The sequence below is a fragment of the Siphateles boraxobius genome, unplaced genomic scaffold (assembly GCF_051911475.1).
Source record: "Siphateles boraxobius isolate OS27281-9 unplaced genomic scaffold, OSU_SipBor_1 25, whole genome shotgun sequence".
NCBI classification, from domain to species: Eukaryota; Metazoa; Chordata; class Actinopteri; order Cypriniformes; family Leuciscidae; genus Siphateles; species Siphateles boraxobius.
In genome coordinates this window covers 2,738,210-2,756,488 of record NW_027508866.1, presented here as the reverse complement: position 1 = coordinate 2,756,488, position 18,279 = coordinate 2,738,210, and the positions used below count along the sequence as shown (strand labels likewise).

Here is an 18,279-nt window from a genome sequence, read left to right as displayed (position 1 = left end):
GGGTGATAAAACAAATTGTGCTCTTCTTGGTGTATGAAAGGCATTGTTTTCCCTTAGAAGTTGACAGAGAAGAAAGCTCATTCTGACGGAGAAGAAAGCTCATTCAGAAGCTCAAGCCCGCTTGAATGAGTCCGTCAGAAACTAGACTTGCTGAAGTTCTCTCTGGAGCTGAGACTCAGTGAGTTGCCCAAAAATCACCCGAAGGGCAATCTGATTATGGAGGAGTTAGCCATGTTGTCCTCCCCACCTCTCAGCCCCTGCCAAAGCATTTACTTTTCTTTATCAACAACTTCATAGTCTGGCCATTTACTGCAACCCACATAGTACTTGACGTCACGTTCTGCAGCATCAGAGGCTGATGCTTTGGCAAAATTGAACTTTTTTCGCAGGTCTGTAGATGCTGTAGTGGGATTCAAAGCATTTTAAATCGCTCTTAACTGAATTACCGTGGCGGTTTTGCAGAAACGCTAAACACGGGTATACTTGTTGTTCTGTGGAGTTTCTTTGAACAACTTTTCATTGACTTTTTGCAGCATCGGCTTAGAGCAAGCGCAACAAGCACGCCCTAGTAACAGCCTCCCTAGGTGGGAGGCTGATGCCTTTTAGTTCAAAGTCAAGCCTACGGCATAGCCTATATGCGGCTGTTTACATTTAGAGCCCGCCATTTCTGTTCCATGTGTTTTTCTCCAATTACACAGCCATTTTGGTTATATGGACAAAACAAACGTATCAATGATGTTTTTCGATGACTAGATTAATTTAAAGTTCATGACTCTTTCCCACCTGTTTTGTGTGTAGTCTGCCTCTCTGCTTTCGTACGCAAAGCCTTCGTCGTAGGTCCAGTGCAAAAGCAAGAAGTGGCCTTTTCCCCTTAGGCCACTGGGCCTCTTGCGCACAGTGCTTTGTGTAATTTCAGCCTGAAAGGGCACATGCACGGGCAGGCAAGAATGATTCACTGACAGTCTGACGCACACAAAACCCCACCACAGCTATCCGAAGTTTGTCCGTTCTATGCTAACTCAGATCTTGCGGTCATTATTGCTTTGAACAAACCATCCTTGAATTTGTCAAACATCCAACTTAAATATAGCCCATTAAAGACGACCCAGGTGGGACTTGAACTCACAATCTCCAGCTCCAGGCCACTGGGCCTTGTCTGGAGTTCTTTTTCCTTTGATCAGTAATTTGGCCTCAAGGGGTTTCTAACGCTCAAACAGCTACACTTTCGTATCTCGACGCCAGGTCGTGTTCCGTCTTTGAGATGGGCTTCACTGAATTTGTGGCGCCCTCCCGAAAGACTTAAGGTAAAAGAGGCTCGTTGGTCTAGGGGTATGATTCTCGCATTGGGTGCGAGAGGTCCCGGGTTCAAATCCCGGACGAGCCGGGGATTTCAGACCAAGCAGCTAGAGCAACAAGGTTGGATCCTTCCTTTTGCAGCACTGAGCCAAACTCAAAACTGTCATGTTTTTGAAACCCTTACTACTGCTTGTGTTCATCTGTACTACAACATAGCCAAGATTCAGCCAGATGACAAGCGCTTATTTCCTTGCACAGAATGTACTCTGAATCGTTGCCTGCGAGAGAGTACGGCTCCCTAACGACAAACGCTCTTATTAAAACTAGTCCCCTCTCATTCTGTTTGAGGCCAGCGTTCGGTGACTGTACAAGTGTACGCAAGTAGCCCCATCCAGCGTCAGGCAGGCTCGTTGGTCTAGTGGTATGTTTCTCGCTTCGGGTACTAGAGATCCCGGCTTCAAATCCCGGACGAGCCCTCTCACCTTTAGTATGAGTTCAAGGGTTCTCTGACTCTGTATGCAATTGCATGTGATACCACAGGATTTTTTTTTTCTTTTTTTAAGCTGGGTGATAAAACAAATTGTGCTCTTCTTGGTGTATGAAAGGCATTGTTTTCCCTTAGAAGTTGACAGAGAAGAAAGCTCATTCTGACGGAGAAGAAAGCTCATTCAGAAGCTCAAGCCCGCTTGAATGAGTCAGTCAGAAACTAGACTTGCTGAAGTTCTCTCTGGAGCTGAGACTCAGTGAGTTGCCCAAAAATCACCCGAAGGGCAATCTGATTATGGAGGAGTTAGCCATGTTGTCCTCCCCACCTCTCAGCCCCCGCCAAAGCATTTACTTTTCTTTATCAACAACTTCATAGTCTGGCCATTTACTTGACGTCACGTTCTGCAGCATCAGAGGCTGATGCTTTGGCAAAATTGAACTTTTTTCGCAGGTCTGTAGATGCTGTAGTGGGATTCAAAGCATTTTAAATCGCTCTTAACTGAATTACCGTGGCTCTTTTGCAGAAACGCTAAGCACGGGTATACTTGTTGTTCTGTGGAGTTTCTTTGAACAACTTTTCATTGACTTTTTGCAGCATCGGCTTAGAGCAAGCGCAACAAGCACGCCCTAGTAACAGCCTCCCTAGGTGGGAGGCTGATGCCTTTTAGTTCAAAGTCAAGCCTACGGCATAGCCTATATGCGGCTGTTTACATTTAGAGCCCGCCATTTCTGTTCCATGTGTTTTTCTCCAATTACACAGCCATTTTGGTTATATGGACAAAACAAACGTATCAATGATGTTTTTCGATGACTAGATTAATTTAAAGTTCATGACTCTTTCCCACCTGTTTTGTGTGTAGTCTGCCTCTCTGCTTTCGTACGTAAAGCCTTCGTCGTAGGTCCAGTGCAAAAGCAAGAAGTGGCCTTTTCCCCTTAGGCCACTGGGACTCTTGCGCACAGTGCTTTGTGTAATTTCAGCCTGAAAGGGCACATGCACGGGCAGGCAAGAATGATTCACTGACAGTCTGACGCACACAAAACCCCACCACAGCTATCCGAAGTTTGTCCGTTCTATGCTAACTCAGATCTTGCGGTCATTATTGCTTTGAACAAACCATCCTTGAATTTGTCGAACATCCAACTTAAATATAGCCCATTAAAGACGACCCAGGTGGGACTTGAACTCACAATCTCCAGCTCCGGAGGCTGATGCCTTATCCATTAGGCCACTGGGCCTTGTCTGGAGTTCTTTTTCCTTTGATCAGTAATTTGGCTTCAAGGGGTTTCTAACGCTCAAACAGCTACACTTTCGTATCTCGACGCCAGGTCGTGTTCCGTCTTTGAGATGGGCTTCACTGAATTTGTGGCGCCCTCCCGAAAGACTTAATGTAAAAGAGGCTCGTTGGTCTAGGGGTATGATTCTCGCTTTGGGTGCGAGAGGTCCTGGGTTCAAATCCCGGACGAGCCCGGGGATTTCAGACCAAGCAGCTAGAGCAACAAGGTTGGATCCTTCCTTTTGCAGCACTGAGCCAAACTCAAAACTGTCATGTTTTTGAAACCCTTACTACTGCTTGTGTTCATCTGTACTACAACATAGCCAAGATTCAGCCAGATGACAAGCGCTTATTTCCTTGCACAGAACGAACTCAGAATCGCTGCCTGCCAGGGAGTGTGGCTCCCTAACGACAAACGCTTTCTATTAAAACTAGTGCCTTTACGCAAGTAGCCGAATCTATTGTCAGTCAGGCTCGTTGGTCTAGGGGTATGTTTCTCGCTTCGGGTGCGAGAGGTCCCGGGTTCAAATCCCGGACGAGCCCAGCAGTTTCAGAACAAGCAGCCAGTCAGATGACAAGCGTTTATTTCCTGCACAGAATGTACTCTGAATCGCTGCCTGCCAGAGAGTACGGCTCCCTAACGACAAACGCTCTTATTAAAACTAGTCCCTGCTCATTCTGTTTGAGGCCAGCGTTCGGTGACTGTACAAGTGTACGCAAGTAGCCCCATCCAGCGTCAGGCAGGCTCGTTGGTCTAGTGGTATGATTCTCGCTTCGGGGTGCTAGAGATCCCGGCTTCAAATCCCGGACGAGCCCTCTCACCTTTAGCATGAGTTCAAGGGTTCTCTGACTCTGTATGCAATTGCATGTGATACCACAGGATTTTTTTTTCTTTTTTTAAGCTGGGTGATAAAACAAATTGTGCTCTTCTTGGTGTATGAAAGGCATTGTTTTCCCTTAGAAGTTGACAGAGAAGAAAGCTCATTCTGACGGAGAAGAAAGCTCATTCAGAAGCTCAAGCCCGCTTGAATGAGTCAGTCAGAAACTAGACTTGCTGAAGTTCTCTCTGGAGCTGAGACTCAGTGAGTTGCCCAAAAATCACCCGAAGGGCAATCTGATTATGGAGGAGTTAGCCATGTTGTCCTCCCCACCTCTCAGCCCCCGCGAAAGCATTTACTTTTCTTTATCAACAACTTCATAGTCTGGCCATTTACTGCAACCCACATAGTACTTGACGTCACGTTCTGCAGCATCAGAGGCTGATGCTTTGGCAAAATTGAACTTTTTTCGCAGGTCTGTAGATGCTGTATAGCTCTTAACTGAATTACCGTGGCTCTTTTGCAGAAACGCTAAGCACGGGTATACTTGTTGTTCTGTGGAGTTTCTTTGAACAACTTTTCATTGACTTTTTGCAGCATCGGCTTAGAGCAAGCGCAACAAGCACGCCCTAGTAACAGCCTCCCTAGGTGGAGGCCTGATGCCTTTTAGTTCAAAGTCAAGCCTACGGCATAGCCTATATGCGGCTGTTTACATTTAGAGCCCGCCATTTCTGTTCCATGTGTTTTTCTCCAATTACACAGCCATTTTGGTTATATGGACAAAACAAACGTATCAATGATGTTTTTCGATGACTAGATTAATTTAAAGTTCATGACTCTTTCCCACTTGTTTTGTGTGTAGTCTGCCTCTCTGCTTTCGTACGCAAAGCCTTCGTCGTAGGTCCTGTGCAAAAGCAAGAAGTGGCCTTTTCCCCTTAGGCCACTGGGCCTCTTGCGCACAGTGCTTTGTGTAATTTCACCCTGAAAGGGCACATGCACGGGCAGGCAAGAATGATTCACTGACAGTCTGACGCACACAAAACCCCACCACAGCTATTCGAAGTTTGTCCGTTCTATGCTAACTCAGATCTTGCGGTCATTATTGCTTTGAACCAACCATCCTTGAATTTGTCGAACATCCAACTTAAATATAGCCCATTAAAGCAACCCAGGTGGGACTTGAACTCACAATCTCCAGCTCCGGAGGCTGATGCCTTATCCATTAGGCCACTGGGCCTTGTCTGGAGTTCTTTTTCCTTTGATCTGTAATTTGGCTTCAAAGGGTTTCTAACGCTCAAACAGCTACACTTTCGTATCTCGACGCCGGGTCGTGTTCCGTCTTTGAGATGGGCTTCACTGAATTTGTGGCGCCCTCCCGAAAGACTTAATGTAAAAGAGGCTCGTTGGTCTAGGGGTATGATTCTCGCTTTGGGTGTGAGAGGTCCCGGGTTCAAATCCCGGACGAGCCCGGGGATTTCAGACCAAGCAGCTAGAGCAACAAGGTTGGATCCTTCCTTTTGCAGCACTGAGCCAAACTCAAAACTGTCATGTTTTTGAAACCCTTACTACTGCTTGTGTTCATCTGTACTACAACACAGTCAGATGACAAGCGTTTATTTCCTGCACAGAATGTACTCTGAATCGCTGCCTGCCAGAGAGTACGGCTCCCTAACGACAAACGCTCTTATTAAAACTAGTCCCTGCTCATTCTGTTTGAGGCCAGCGTTCGGTGACTGTACAAGTGTACGCAAGTAGCCCCATCCAGCGTCAGGCAGGCTCGTTGGTCTAGTGGTATGATTCTCGCTTCGGGTGCTAGAGATCCCGGCTTCAAATCCCGGGCGAGCCCTCTCACCTTTAGTATGAGTTCAAGGGTTCTCTGACTCTGTATGCAATTGCATGTGATACCACAGGATTTTTTTTTCTTTTTTTAAGCTGGGTGATAAAACAAATTGTGCTCTTCTTGGTGTATGAAAGGCATTGTTTTCCCTTAGAAGTTGACAGAGAAGAAAGCTCATTCTGACGGAGAAGAAAGCTCATTCAGAAGCTCAAGCCCGCTTGAATGAGTCAGTCAGAAACTAGACTTGCTGAAGTTCTCTCTGGAGCTGAGACTCAGTGAGTTGCCCAAAAATCACCCGAAGGGCAATCTGATTATGGAGGAGTTAGCCATGTTGTCCTCCCCACCTCTCAGCCCCCGCCAAAGCATTTACTTTTCTTTATCAACAACTTCATAGTCTGGCCATTTACTGCAACCCACATAGTACTTGACGTCACGTTCTGCAGCATCAGAGGCTGATGCTTTGGCAAAATTGAACTTTTTTCGCAGGTCTGTAGATGCTGTAGTGGGATTCAAAGCATTTTAAATCGCTCTTAACTGAATTACCGTGGCTCTTTTGCAGAAACGCTAAGCACGGGTATACTTGTTGTTCTGTGGAGTTTCTTTGAACAACTTTTCATTGACTTTTTGCAGCATCGGCTTAGAGCAAGCGCAACAAGCACGCCCTAGTAACAGCCTCCCTAGGTGGGAGGCTGATGCCTTTTAGTTCAAAGTCAAGCCTACGGCATAGCCTATATGCGGCTGTTTACATTTAGAGCCCGCCATTTCTGTTCCATGTGTTTTTCTCCAATTACACAGCCATTTTGGTTATATGGACAAAACAAACGTATCAATGATGTTTTTCGATGACTAGATTAATTTAAAGTTCATGACTCTTTCCCACCTGTTTTGTGTGTAGTCTGCCTCTCTGCTTTCGTACGCAAAGCCGTCGTCGTAGGTCCAGTGCAAAAGCAAGAAGTGGCCTTTTCCCCTTAGGCCACTGGGCCTCTTGCGCACAGTGCTTTGTGTAATTTCAGCCTGAAAGGGCACATGCACGGGCAGGCAAGAATGATTCACTGACAGTCTGACGCACACAAAACCCCACCACAGCTATCCGAAGTTTGTCCGTTCTATGCTAACTCAGATCTTGCGGTCATTATTGCTTTGAACCACCATCCTTGAATTTGTCGAACATCCAACTTAAATATAGCCCATTAAAGACGACCCAGGTGGGACTTGAACCCACAATCTCCAGCTCCGGAGGCTGATGCCTTATCCATTAGGCCACTGGGCCTTGTCTGGAGTTCTTTTTCCTTTGATCAGTAATTTGGCTTCAAGGGGTTTCTAACGCTCAAACAGCTACACTTTCGTATCTCGACGCCAGGTCGTGTTCCGTCTTTGAGATGGGCTTCACTGAATTTGTGGCGCCCTCCCGAAAGACTTAATGTAAAAGAGGCTCGTTGGTCTAGGGGTATGATTCTCGCTTTGGGTGCGAGAGGTCCCGGGTTCAAATCCCGGACGAGCCCGGGGGTTTCAGACCAAGCAGCTAGAGCAACAAGGTTGGATCCTTCCTTTTGCAGCACTGAGCCAAACTCAAAACTGTCATGTTTTTGAAACCCTTACTACTGCTTGTGTTCATCTGTACTACAACATAGCCAAGATTCAGCCAGATGACAAGCGCTTATTTCCTTGCACAGAACGAACTCAGAATCGCTGCCTGCCAGGGAGTGTGGCTCCCTAACGACAAACGCTTTTTATTAAAACTAGTGCCTTCCCATTCTGTAAGAGGCCAGCATTCAGTGACTCTACAACTGTACGCAAGTAGCCGAATCTATTGTCAGTCAGGCTCGTTGGTCTAGGGGTATGATTCTCGCTTCGGGTGCGAGAGGTCCCAGGTTCAAATCCCGGACGAGCCCAGCAGTTTCAGAACAAGCAGCCAGTCAGATGATAAGCGTTTATTTCCTGCACAGAATGTACTCTGAATCGCTGCCTGCCAGAGAGTACGGCTCCCTAACGACAAACGCTCTTATTAAAACTAGTCCCTGCTCATTCTGTTTGAGGCCAGCGTTCGGTGACTGTACAAGTGTACGCAAGTAGCCCCATCCAGCGTCAGGCAGGCTCGTTGGTCTAGTGGTATGATTCTCGCTTCGGGTGCTAGAGATCCCGGCTTCAAATCCCGGGCGAGCCCTCTCACCTTTAGTATGAGTTCAAGGGTTCTCTGACTCTGTATGCAATTGCATGTGATACCACAGGATTTTTTTTTCTTTTTTTAAGCTGGGTGATAAAACAAATTGTGCTCTTCTTGGTGTATGAAAGGCATTGTTTTCCCTTAGAAGTTGACAGAGAAGAAAGCTCATTCTGACGGAGAAGAAAGCTCATTCAGAAGCTCAAGCCCGCTTGAATGAGTCAGTCAGAAACTAGACTTGCTGAAGTTCTCTCTGGAGCTGAGACTCAGTGAGTTGCCCAAAAATCACCCGAAGGGCAATCTGATTATGGAGGAGTTAGCCATGTTGTCCTCCCCACCTCTCAGCCCCCGCCAAAGCATTTACTTTTCTTTATCAACAACTTCATAGTCTGGCCATTTACTGCAACCCACATAGTACTTGACGTCACGTTCTGCAGCATCAGAGGCTGATGCTTTGGCAAAATTGAACTTTTTTCGCAGGTCTGTAGATGCTGTAGTGGGATTCAAAGCATTTTAAATCGCTCTTAACTGAATTACCGTGGCTCTTTTGCAGAAACGCTAAGCACGGGTATACTTGTTGTTCTGTGGAGTTTCTTTGAACAACTTTTCATTGACTTTTTGCAGCATCGGCTTAGAGCAAGCGCAACAAGCACGCCCTAGTAACAGCCTCCCTAGGTGGAGGCCTGATGCCTTTTAGTTCAAAGTCAAGCCTACGGCATAGCCTATATGCGGCTGTTTACATTTAGAGCCCGCCATTTCTGTTCCATGTGTTTTTCTCCAATTACACAGCCATTTTGGTTATATGGACAAAACAAACGTATCAATGATGTTTTTCGATGACTAGATTAATTTAAAGTTCATGACTCTTTCCCACTTGTTTTGTGTGTAGTCTGCCTCTCTGCTTTCGTACGCAAAGCCTTCGTCGTAGGTCCTGTGCAAAAGCAAGAAGTGGCCTTTTCCCCTTAGGCCACTGGGCCTCTTGCGCACAGTGCTTTGTGTAATTTCACCCTGAAAGGGCACATGCACGGGCAGGCAAGAATGATTCACTGACAGTCTGACGCACACAAAACCCCACCACAGCTATTCGAAGTTTGTCCGTTCTATGCTAACTCAGATCTTGCGGTCATTATTGCTTTGAACCAACCATCCTTGAATTTGTCGAACATCCAACTTAAATATAGCCCATTAAAGCAACCCAGGTGGGACTTGAACTCACAATCTCCAGCTCCGGAGGCTGATGCCTTATCCATTAGGCCACTGGGCCTTGTCTGGAGTTCTTTTTCCTTTGATCTGTAATTTGGCTTCAAAGGGTTTCTAACGCTCAAACAGCTACACTTTCGTATCTCGACGCCGGGTCGTGTTCCGTCTTTGAGATGGGCTTCACTGAATTTGTGGCGCCCTCCCGAAAGACTTAATGTAAAAGAGGCTCGTTGGTCTAGGGGTATGATTCTCGCTTTGGGTGTGAGAGGTCCCGGGTTCAAATCCCGGACGAGCCCGGGGATTTCAGACCAAGCAGCTAGAGCAACAAGGTTGGATCCTTCCTTTTGCAGCACTGAGCCAAACTCAAAACTGTCATGTTTTTGAAACCCTTACTACTGCTTGTGTTCATCTGTACTACAACACAGTCAGATGACAAGCGTTTATTTCCTGCACAGAATGTACTCTGAATCGCTGCCTGCCAGAGAGTACGGCTCCCTAACGACAAACGCTCTTATTAAAACTAGTCCCTGCTCATTCTGTTTGAGGCCAGCGTTCGGTGACTGTACAAGTGTACGCAAGTAGCCCCATCCAGCGTCAGGCAGGCTCGTTGGTCTAGTGGTATGATTCTCGCTTCGGGTGCTAGAGATCCCGGCTTCAAATCCCGGGCGAGCCCTCTCACCTTTAGTATGAGTTCAAGGGTTCTCTGACTCTGTATGCAATTGCATGTGATACCACAGGATTTTTTTTTCTTTTTTTAAGCTGGGTGATAAAACAAATTGTGCTCTTCTTGGTGTATGAAAGGCATTGTTTTCCCTTAGAAGTTGACAGAGAAGAAAGCTCATTCTGACGGAGAAGAAAGCTCATTCAGAAGCTCAAGCCCGCTTGAATGAGTCAGTCAGAAACTAGACTTGCTGAAGTTCTCTCTGGAGCTGAGACTCAGTGAGTTGCCCAAAAATCACCCGAAGGGCAATCTGATTATGGAGGAGTTAGCCATGTTGTCCTCCCCACCTCTCAGCCCCCGCCAAAGCATTTACTTTTCTTTATCAACAACTTCATAGTCTGGCCATTTACTGCAACCCACATAGTACTTGACGTCACGTTCTGCAGCATCAGAGGCTGATGCTTTGGCAAAATTGAACTTTTTTCGCAGGTCTGTAGATGCTGTAGTGGGATTCAAAGCATTTTAAATCGCTCTTAACTGAATTACCGTGGCTCTTTTGCAGAAACGCTAAGCACGGGTATACTTGTTGTTCTGTGGAGTTTCTTTGAACAACTTTTCATTGACTTTTTGCAGCATCGGCTTAGAGCAAGCGCAACAAGCACGCCCTAGTAACAGCCTCCCTAGGTGGGAGGCTGATGCCTTTTAGTTCAAAGTCAAGCCTACGGCATAGCCTATATGCGGCTGTTTACATTTAGAGCCCGCCATTTCTGTTCCATGTGTTTTTCTCCAATTACACAGCCATTTTGGTTATATGGACAAAACAAACGTATCAATGATGTTTTTCGATGACTAGATTAATTTAAAGTTCATGACTCTTTCCCACCTGTTTTGTGTGTAGTCTGCCTCTCTGCTTTCGTACGCAAAGCCGTCGTCGTAGGTCCAGTGCAAAAGCAAGAAGTGGCCTTTTCCCCTTAGGCCACTGGGCCTCTTGCGCACAGTGCTTTGTGTAATTTCAGCCTGAAAGGGCACATGCACGGGCAGGCAAGAATGATTCACTGACAGTCTGACGCACACAAAACCCCACCACAGCTATCCGAAGTTTGTCCGTTCTATGCTAACTCAGATCTTGCGGTCATTATTGCTTTGAACCACCATCCTTGAATTTGTCGAACATCCAACTTAAATATAGCCCATTAAAGACGACCCAGGTGGGACTTGAACCCACAATCTCCAGCTCCGGAGGCTGATGCCTTATCCATTAGGCCACTGGGCCTTGTCTGGAGTTCTTTTTCCTTTGATCAGTAATTTGGCTTCAAGGGGTTTCTAACGCTCAAACAGCTACACTTTCGTATCTCGACGCCAGGTCGTGTTCCGTCTTTGAGATGGGCTTCACTGAATTTGTGGCGCCCTCCCGAAAGACTTAATGTAAAAGAGGCTCGTTGGTCTAGGGGTATGATTCTCGCTTTGGGTGCGAGAGGTCCCGGGTTCAAATCCCGGACGAGCCCGGGGGTTTCAGACCAAGCAGCTAGAGCAACAAGGTTGGATCCTTCCTTTTGCAGCACTGAGCCAAACTCAAAACTGTCATGTTTTTGAAACCCTTACTACTGCTTGTGTTCATCTGTACTACAACATAGCCAAGATTCAGCCAGATGACAAGCGCTTATTTCCTTGCACAGAACGAACTCAGAATCGCTGCCTGCCAGGGAGTGTGGCTCCCTAACGACAAACGCTTTTTATTAAAACTAGTGCCTTCCCATTCTGTAAGAGGCCAGCATTCAGTGACTCTACAACTGTACGCAAGTAGCCGAATCTATTGTCAGTCAGGCTCGTTGGTCTAGGGGTATGATTCTCGCTTCGGGTGCGAGAGGTCCCAGGTTCAAATCCCGGACGAGCCCAGCAGTTTCAGAACAAGCAGCCAGTCAGATGATAAGCGTTTATTTCCTGCACAGAATGTACTCTGAATCGCTGCCTGCCAGAGAGTACGGCTCCCTAACGACAAACGCTCTTATTAAAACTAGTCCCTGCTCATTCTGTTTGAGGCCAGCGTTCGGTGACTGTACAAGTGTACGCAAGTAGCCCCATCCAGCGTCAGGCAGGCTCGTTGGTCTAGTGGTATGATTCTCGCTTCGGGTGCTAGAGATCCCGGCTTCAAATCCCGGGCGAGCCCTCTCACCTTTAGTATGAGTTCAAGGGTTCTCTGACTCTGTATGCAATTGCATGTGATACCACAGGATTTTTTTTTCTTTTTTTAAGCTGGGTGATAAAACAAATTGTGCTCTTCTTGGTGTATGAAAGGCATTGTTTTCCCTTAGAAGTTGACAGAGAAGAAAGCTCATTCTGACGGAGAAGAAAGCTCATTCAGAAGCTCAAGCCCGCTTGAATGAGTCAGTCAGAAACTAGACTTGCTGAAGTTCTCTCTGGAGCTGAGACTCAGTGAGTTGCCCAAAAATCACCCGAAGGGCAATCTGATTATGGAGGAGTTAGCCATGTTGTCCTCCCCACCTCTCAGCCCCCGCCAAAGCATTTACTTTTCTTTATCAACAACTTCATAGTCTGGCCATTTACTGCAACCCACATAGTACTTGACGTCACGTTCTGCAGCATCAGAGGCTGATGCTTTGGCAAAATTGAACTTTTTTCGCAGGTCTGTAGATGCTGTAGTGGGATTCAAAGCATTTTAAATCGCTCTTAACTGAATTACCGTGGCTCTTTTGCAGAAACGCTAAGCACGGGTATACTTGTTGTTCTGTGGAGTTTCTTTGAACAACTTTTCATTGACTTTTTGCAGCATCGGCTTAGAGCAAGCGCAACAAGCACGCCCTAGTAACAGCCTCCCTAGGTGGAGGCCTGATGCCTTTTAGTTCAAAGTCAAGCCTACGGCATAGCCTATATGCGGCTGTTTACATTTAGAGCCCGCCATTTCTGTTCCATGTGTTTTTCTCCAATTACACAGCCATTTTGGTTATATGGACAAAACAAACGTATCAATGATGTTTTTCGATGACTAGATTAATTTAAAGTTCATGACTCTTTCCCACTTGTTTTGTGTGTAGTCTGCCTCTCTGCTTTCGTACGCAAAGCCTTCGTCGTAGGTCCTGTGCAAAAGCAAGAAGTGGCCTTTTCCCCTTAGGCCACTGGGCCTCTTGCGCACAGTGCTTTGTGTAATTTCACCCTGAAAGGGCACATGCACGGGCAGGCAAGAATGATTCACTGACAGTCTGACGCACACAAAACCCCACCACAGCTATTCGAAGTTTGTCCGTTCTATGCTAACTCAGATCTTGCGGTCATTATTGCTTTGAACCAACCATCCTTGAATTTGTCGAACATCCAACTTAAATATAGCCCATTAAAGCAACCCAGGTGGGACTTGAACTCACAATCTCCAGCTCCGGAGGCTGATGCCTTATCCATTAGGCCACTGGGCCTTGTCTGGAGTTCTTTTTCCTTTGATCTGTAATTTGGCTTCAAAGGGTTTCTAACGCTCAAACAGCTACACTTTCGTATCTCGACGCCGGGTCGTGTTCCGTCTTTGAGATGGGCTTCACTGAATTTGTGGCGCCCTCCCGAAAGACTTAATGTAAAAGAGGCTCGTTGGTCTAGGGGTATGATTCTCGCTTTGGGTGTGAGAGGTCCCGGGTTCAAATCCCGGACGAGCCCGGGGATTTCAGACCAAGCAGCTAGAGCAACAAGGTTGGATCCTTCCTTTTGCAGCACTGAGCCAAACTCAAAACTGTCATGTTTTTGAAACCCTTACTACTGCTTGTGTTCATCTGTACTACAACACAGTCAGATGACAAGCGTTTATTTCCTGCACAGAATGTACTCTGAATCGCTGCCTGCCAGAGAGTACGGCTCCCTAACGACAAACGCTCTTATTAAAACTAGTCCCTGCTCATTCTGTTTGAGGCCAGCGTTCGGTGACTGTACAAGTGTACGCAAGTAGCCCCATCCAGCGTCAGGCAGGCTCGTTGGTCTAGTGGTATGATTCTCGCTTCGGGTGCTAGAGATCCCGGCTTCAAATCCCGGGCGAGCCCTCTCACCTTTAGTATGAGTTCAAGGGTTCTCTGACTCTGTATGCAATTGCATGTGATACCACAGGATTTTTTTTTCTTTTTTTAAGCTGGGTGATAAAACAAATTGTGCTCTTCTTGGTGTATGAAAGGCATTGTTTTCCCTTAGAAGTTGACAGAGAAGAAAGCTCATTCTGACGGAGAAGAAAGCTCATTCAGAAGCTCAAGCCCGCTTGAATGAGTCAGTCAGAAACTAGACTTGCTGAAGTTCTCTCTGGAGCTGAGACTCAGTGAGTTGCCCAAAAATCACCCGAAGGGCAATCTGATTATGGAGGAGTTAGCCATGTTGTCCTCCCCACCTCTCAGCCCCCGCCAAAGCATTTACTTTTCTTTATCAACAACTTCATAGTCTGGCCATTTACTGCAACCCACATAGTACTTGACGTCACGTTCTGCAGCATCAGAGGCTGATGCTTTGGCAAAATTGAACTTTTTTCGCAGGTCTGTAGATGCTGTAGTGGGATTCAAAGCATTTTAAATCGCTCTTAACTGAATTACCGTGGCTCTTTTGCAGAAACGCTAAGCACGGGTATACTTGTTGTTCTGTGGAGTTTCTTTGAACAACTTTTCATTGACTTTTTGCAGCATCGGCTTAGAGCAAGCGCAACAAGCACGCCCTAGTAACAGCCTCCCTAGGTGGGAGGCTGATGCCTTTTAGTTCAAAGTCAAGCCTACGGCATAGCCTATATGCGGCTGTTTACATTTAGAGCCCGCCATTTCTGTTCCATGTGTTTTTCTCCAATTACACAGCCATTTTGGTTATATGGACAAAACAAACGTATCAATGATGTTTTTCGATGACTAGATTAATTTAAAGTTCATGACTCTTTCCCACCTGTTTTGTGTGTAGTCTGCCTCTCTGCTTTCGTACGCAAAGCCGTCGTCGTAGGTCCAGTGCAAAAGCAAGAAGTGGCCTTTTCCCCTTAGGCCACTGGGCCTCTTGCGCACAGTGCTTTGTGTAATTTCAGCCTGAAAGGGCACATGCACGGGCAGGCAAGAATGATTCACTGACAGTCTGACGCACACAAAACCCCACCACAGCTATCCGAAGTTTGTCCGTTCTATGCTAACTCAGATCTTGCGGTCATTATTGCTTTGAACCACCATCCTTGAATTTGTCGAACATCCAACTTAAATATAGCCCATTAAAGACGACCCAGGTGGGACTTGAACCCACAATCTCCAGCTCCGGAGGCTGATGCCTTATCCATTAGGCCTTACTACTATAAGCTTACTACTGCTTGTGTTCATCTGTACTACAACATAGCCAAGATTCAGCCAGATGACAAGCGCTTATTTCCTTGCACAGAACGAACTCAGAATCGCTGCCTGCCAGGGAGTGTGGCTCCCTAACGACAAACGCTTTCTATTAAAACTAGTGCCTTCCCATTCTGTAAGAGGCCAGCATTCAGTGACTCTACAACTGTACGCAAGTAGCCGAATCTATTGTCAGTCAGGCTCGTTGGTCTAGGGGTATGATTCTCGCTTCGGGTGCGAGAGGTCCCGGGTTCAAATCCCGGACGAGCCCAGCAGTTTCAGAACAAGCAGCCAGTCAGATGACGAGCGTTTATTTCCTGCACAGAATGTACTCTGAATCGCTGCCTGCTAGAGAGTACGGCTCCCTAACGACAAACGCTCTTATTAAAACTAGTCCCTGCTCATTCTGTTTGAGGCCAGCGTTCGGTGACTGTACAAGTGTACGCAAGTAGCCCCATCCAGCGTCAGGCAGGCTCGTTGGTCTAGTGGTATGATTCTCGCTTCGGGTGCTAGAGATCCCGGCTTCAAATCCCGGACGAGCCCTTTCACCTTTAGTATGAGTCCAAGGGTTCTCTGACTCTGTATGCAATTGCATGTGATACCACAGGATTTTTTTTTCTTTTTTTAAGCTGGGTGATAAAACAAATTGTGCTCTTCTTGGTGTATGAAAGGCATTGTTTTCCCTTAGAAGTTGACAGAGAAGAAAGCTCATTCTGACGGAGAAGAAAGCTCATTCAGAAGCTCAAGCCCGCTTGAATGAGTCAGTCAGAAACTAGACTTGCTGAAGTTCTCTCTGGAGCTGAGACTCAGTGAGTTGCCCAAAAATCACCCGAAGGGCAATCTGATTATGGAGGAGTTAGCCATGTTGTCCTCCCCACCTCTCAGCCCTTGCCAAAGCATTTACTTTTCTTTATCAACAACTTCATAGTCTGGCCATTTACTGCAACCCACATAGTACTTGACGTCACGTTCTGCAGCATCAGAGGCTGATGCTTTGGCAAAATTGAACTTTTTTCGCAGGTCTGTAGATGCTGTAGTGGGATTCAAAGCATTTTAAATCGCTCTTAACTGAATTACCGTGGCTCTTTTGCAGAAACGCTAAACACGGGTATACTTGTTGTTCTGTGGAGTTTCTTTGAACAACTTTTCATTGACTTTTTGCAGCATCGGCTTAGAGCAAGCGCAACAAGCACGCCCTAGTAACAGCCTCCCTAGGTGGGAGGCTGATGCCTTTTAGTTCAAAGTCAAGCCTACGGCATAGCCTATATGCGGCTGTTTACATTTAGAGCACGCCATTTCTGTTCCATGTGTTTTTCTCCAATTACACAGCCATTTTGGTTATATGGACAAAACAAACGTATCAATGATGTTTTTCGATGACTAGATTAATTTAAAGTTCATGACTCTTTCCCACCTGTTTTGTGTGTAGTCTGCCTCTCTGCTTTCGTACGCAAAGCCTTCGTCGTAGGTCCAGTGCAAAAGCAAGGAGTGGCCTTTTCCCCTTAGGCCACTGGGCCTCTTGCGCACAGTGCTTTGTGTAATTTCAGCCTGAAAGGGCACATGCACGGGCAGGCAAGAATGATTCACTGACAGTCTGACGCACACAAAACCCCACCACAGCTATCCGAAGTTTGTCCGTTCTATGCTAACTCAGATCTTGCGGTCATTATTGCTTTGAACAAACCATCCTTGAATTTGTCGAACATCCAACTTAAATATAGCCCATTAAAGACGACCCAGGTGGGACTTGAACCCACAATCTCCAGCTCCGGAGGCTGATGCCTTATCCATTAGGCCTTACTACTATAAGCTTACTACTGCTTGTGTTCAACTGTACTACAACATAGCCAAGATTCAGCCAGATGACAAGCGCTTATTTCCTTGCACAGAACGAACTCAGAATCGCTGCCTGCCAGGGAGTGTGGCTCCCTAACGACAAACGCTTTCTATTAAAACTAGTGCCTTCCCATTCTGTAAGAGGCCAGCATTCAGTGACTCTACAACTGTACGCAAGTAGCCGAATCTATTGTCAGTCAGGCTCGTTGGTCTAGGGGTATGATTCTCGCTTCGGGTGCGAGAGGTCCCGGGTTCAAATCCCGGACGAGCCCAGCAGTTTCAGAACAAGCAGCCAGTCAGATGACAAGTGTTTATTTCCTGCACAGAATGTACTCTGAATCGCTGCCTGCCAGAGAGTACGGCTCCCTAACGACAAACGCTCTTATTAAAACTAGTCCCTGCTCATTCTGTTTGAGGCCAGCGTTCGGTGACTGTACAAGTGTACGCAAGTAGCCCCATCCAGCGTCAGGCAGGATCGTTGGTCTAGTGGTATGATTCTCGCTTCGGGTGCTAGAGATCCCGGCTTCAAATCCTGGACGAGCCCTCTCACCTTAAGTATGAGTTCAAGGGTTCTCTGACTCTGTATGCAATTGCATGTGATACCACAGGATTTTTTTTTCTTTTTTTAAGCTGGGTGATAAAACAAATTGTGCTCTTCTTGGTGTATGAAAGGCATTGTTTTCCCTTAGAAGTTGACAGAGAAGAAAGCTCATTCTGACGGAGAAGAAAGCTCATTCAGAAGCTCAAGCCCGCTTGAATGTGTCAGTCAGAAACTAGACTTGCTGAAGTTCTCTCTGGAGCTGAGACTCAGTGAGTTGCCCAAAAATCACCCGAAGGGCAATCTGATTATGGAGGAGTTAGCCATGTTGTCCTCCCCACCTCTCAGCCCCCGCCAAAGCATTTACTTTTCTTTATCAACAACTTCATAGTCTGGCCATTTACTGCAACCCACATAGTACTTGACGTCACGTTCTGCAGCATCAGAGGCTGATGCTTTGGCAAAATTGAACTTTTTTCGCAGGTCTGTAGATGCTGTAGTGGGATTCAAAGCATTTTAAATAGCTCTTAACTGAATTACCGTGGCTCTTTTGCAGAAACGCTAAGCACGGCTATACTTGTTGTTCTGTGGAGTTTCTTTGAACAACTTTTCATTGACTTTTTGCAGCATCGGCTTAGAGCAAACGCAACAAGCACGCCCTAGTAACAGCCTCCCTAGGTGGAGGGCTGATGCCTTTTAGTTCAAAGTCAAGCCTACGGCATAGCCTATATGCGGCTGTTTACATTTAGAGCCCGCCATTTCTGTTCCATGTGTTTTTCTCCAATTACACAGCCATTTTGGTTATATGGACAAAACAAACGTATCAATGATGTTTTTCGATG

General features: G+C 46.4%; 18 non-coding genes across 18 annotated transcripts; 12 read left to right on the top strand and 6 right to left on the bottom strand.

Annotated features, from left to right (window-relative positions):
- Positions 1-1,312: 1,312 nt before the first annotated feature.
- On the top strand, positions 1,313-1,384 carry trnap-ugg (transfer RNA proline (anticodon UGG)). Its single transcript has one exon. It is a non-coding gene; the product is annotated as a tRNA-Pro (tRNA).
- Positions 1,385-2,945: 1,561 nt separating this feature from the next.
- Positions 2,946-3,018, bottom strand: trnar-ccg (transfer RNA arginine (anticodon CCG)). The gene has a single exon. It is a non-coding gene; the product is annotated as a tRNA-Arg (tRNA).
- A 160-nt stretch (positions 3,019-3,178) lies between these two features.
- On the top strand, positions 3,179-3,250 carry trnap-ugg (transfer RNA proline (anticodon UGG)). Its single transcript has one exon. It is a non-coding gene; the product is annotated as a tRNA-Pro (tRNA).
- Positions 3,251-3,527: 277 nt separating this feature from the next.
- trnap-cgg (transfer RNA proline (anticodon CGG)) lies at positions 3,528-3,599 on the top strand. Its single transcript has one exon. It is a non-coding gene; the product is annotated as a tRNA-Pro (tRNA).
- A 1,439-nt stretch (positions 3,600-5,038) lies between these two features.
- trnar-ccg (transfer RNA arginine (anticodon CCG)) lies at positions 5,039-5,111 on the bottom strand. The gene has a single exon. It is a non-coding gene; the product is annotated as a tRNA-Arg (tRNA).
- Positions 5,112-5,271: 160 nt separating this feature from the next.
- trnap-ugg (transfer RNA proline (anticodon UGG)) lies at positions 5,272-5,343 on the top strand. The gene has a single exon. It is a non-coding gene; the product is annotated as a tRNA-Pro (tRNA).
- Positions 5,344-6,908: 1,565 nt separating this feature from the next.
- Positions 6,909-6,981, bottom strand: trnar-ccg (transfer RNA arginine (anticodon CCG)). Its single transcript has one exon. It is a non-coding gene; the product is annotated as a tRNA-Arg (tRNA).
- A 160-nt stretch (positions 6,982-7,141) lies between these two features.
- On the top strand, positions 7,142-7,213 carry trnap-ugg (transfer RNA proline (anticodon UGG)). The gene has a single exon. It is a non-coding gene; the product is annotated as a tRNA-Pro (tRNA).
- Positions 7,214-7,531: 318 nt separating this feature from the next.
- Positions 7,532-7,603, top strand: trnap-cgg (transfer RNA proline (anticodon CGG)). Its single transcript has one exon. It is a non-coding gene; the product is annotated as a tRNA-Pro (tRNA).
- Positions 7,604-9,063: 1,460 nt separating this feature from the next.
- Positions 9,064-9,136, bottom strand: trnar-ccg (transfer RNA arginine (anticodon CCG)). Its single transcript has one exon. It is a non-coding gene; the product is annotated as a tRNA-Arg (tRNA).
- Positions 9,137-9,296: 160 nt separating this feature from the next.
- Positions 9,297-9,368, top strand: trnap-ugg (transfer RNA proline (anticodon UGG)). The gene has a single exon. It is a non-coding gene; the product is annotated as a tRNA-Pro (tRNA).
- A 1,565-nt stretch (positions 9,369-10,933) lies between these two features.
- trnar-ccg (transfer RNA arginine (anticodon CCG)) lies at positions 10,934-11,006 on the bottom strand. Its single transcript has one exon. It is a non-coding gene; the product is annotated as a tRNA-Arg (tRNA).
- Positions 11,007-11,166: 160 nt separating this feature from the next.
- On the top strand, positions 11,167-11,238 carry trnap-ugg (transfer RNA proline (anticodon UGG)). The gene has a single exon. It is a non-coding gene; the product is annotated as a tRNA-Pro (tRNA).
- Positions 11,239-11,556: 318 nt separating this feature from the next.
- On the top strand, positions 11,557-11,628 carry trnap-cgg (transfer RNA proline (anticodon CGG)). The gene has a single exon. It is a non-coding gene; the product is annotated as a tRNA-Pro (tRNA).
- Positions 11,629-13,088: 1,460 nt separating this feature from the next.
- On the bottom strand, positions 13,089-13,161 carry trnar-ccg (transfer RNA arginine (anticodon CCG)). Its single transcript has one exon. It is a non-coding gene; the product is annotated as a tRNA-Arg (tRNA).
- A 160-nt stretch (positions 13,162-13,321) lies between these two features.
- trnap-ugg (transfer RNA proline (anticodon UGG)) lies at positions 13,322-13,393 on the top strand. Its single transcript has one exon. It is a non-coding gene; the product is annotated as a tRNA-Pro (tRNA).
- Positions 13,394-15,262: 1,869 nt separating this feature from the next.
- Positions 15,263-15,334, top strand: trnap-cgg (transfer RNA proline (anticodon CGG)). The gene has a single exon. It is a non-coding gene; the product is annotated as a tRNA-Pro (tRNA).
- Positions 15,335-17,099: 1,765 nt separating this feature from the next.
- Positions 17,100-17,171, top strand: trnap-cgg (transfer RNA proline (anticodon CGG)). Its single transcript has one exon. It is a non-coding gene; the product is annotated as a tRNA-Pro (tRNA).
- The last annotated feature ends 1,108 nt before the right edge of the window (positions 17,172-18,279 follow it).